Below are 1,541 nucleotides of genomic sequence, written 5' to 3'. Positions count from 1 at the left end.
ACAAAATAAAATAAAATGCTTCTGCGCTGCATTTACGGATAGCCGTGCGAATATCGACCCATCTTGGTTATAACCACTCGTGTATATAGTCCTAGCTGCTTTCGTTGTTACCTCTTGTCACCTGTAAAACAAATTTTTACATTTATACCTGTAGTTATAGAATTTCATATATTTTCCTTTGACAACCTCTATTTTAACATTGCAAAAAACATAACAAAAAAGTATCTGTACCTATAAGGGAGGTAATCAACCTTTGAAAAATCTTTATTATCTTGGCAAATCAACATTATTTATGGCTCTCCTCTTTGAATTACTTCGAAGCCACGTACTTATGGAGCCTGTGACTTTTGATCTCGAAAAATTTCTTTTATATTGTTTGCCACATGCATCTGAAAAAAGATTTAAAAAATTACAATATTATGCATGAGAAATACTAAATACAGGATTTAAGTTGATAAGTTAATCATCATATTTATTAAGAGTAGATCAAGTGTATTTTAAGGGGGGGAGCCTCATGTAACCAGTAAAAAAAATCGAAAAAATTTTATTGCACAAATCATTAGTATAATATCTCTAGAATATGTTCCCAAAGTTCCAGAGCGAAATTCGAACTTGAAATAGGCGATTTTATACCTAAGCGTTACGCAAGTAAAACGCGCGCTTCGAGAACTTGAAACTTTAAACGCGTTTTTCTCAAAACCATGTTTTTCAAATTGGCGTGCAAGATTACTGATAAACTATTCGACCAATCGACTTGCCCTTTGGCATGCATGTAGATAACTAAATACCATTGTCTTTAAACCTATTTGTTTAGTCATTTTACATGAGGCTCCCTCCTTAAGACACAGCAGGACTGAAAGTAAGAGTTTTATGTTTTTTTCTCAGCATTTTCAATAATTTACCAATAATGCACTTACCACACTTTAGTGACTTGATTCCTTTTTTTATCTCTGTCCCTGTCCAATTCAGTTGTAATGCAACCTCAGAAGAGAAAATCTTCTTACATATACTAGTAGCCATTTCTCCTTCATGTACCCCTCTCCCAGCTACAACACTAAAATGGGATACCTGTACAGAAAAAAAAGTTATTAGCAAAAAGTTATATTGATGTGCTTTTTAATATTCTTTAAGTATGTAATTACAAAGAAAAGTCACTTAAGATTTAAAATTAAATTAAAGAAAGTACTACAAAAAAATAATATAAACTAATGTTATATAACAATCTGTTTACTGTATATGGATGTAGCTTATCAGAAGTACAGAATTCGAAAGATGGTAAAAGATGCAACGCTAATTTAGAACGATAAAGGATATTATTGTTATATTAATTGAATAATACATATTGCGGAATTATGCACTAAAGAATTAACATTGAGCTATTAATTATATAGTCTGGACAATATATTTATCAAATGATTGACAATAAAATGTTATTTAAATATTGAACGTAACAGAAATATATAAATTTTATTTTTAAATTTATATTTGATATTTCTTTCTGACAAAATTATTTCTTACATTTTCTGTATCCAGTGATGAAA

General features: G+C 30.0%; 1 long non-coding RNA gene across 1 annotated transcript; it reads right to left on the bottom strand.

Moving 5' to 3' along the window:
- Positions 1-6: 6 nt before the first annotated feature.
- On the bottom strand, positions 7-1,129 carry LOC112467430. Its single transcript, XR_003042250.1, has 3 exons — positions 918-1,129; positions 232-389; positions 7-121 (listed from the first exon to the last, which is right to left on the bottom strand). It is a non-coding gene; the product is annotated as an uncharacterized LOC112467430 (long non-coding RNA).
- Positions 1,130-1,541: the final 412 nt, after the last annotated feature.

The sequence above is a fragment of the Temnothorax curvispinosus genome, unplaced genomic scaffold (genome assembly GCF_003070985.1).
Source record: "Temnothorax curvispinosus isolate PA1 unplaced genomic scaffold, ASM307098v1 QBEX01017321.1, whole genome shotgun sequence".
NCBI lineage: Eukaryota > Metazoa > Arthropoda > Insecta > Hymenoptera > Formicidae > Temnothorax > Temnothorax curvispinosus.
This window is presented reverse-complemented; position numbering and strand designations above follow the sequence as displayed.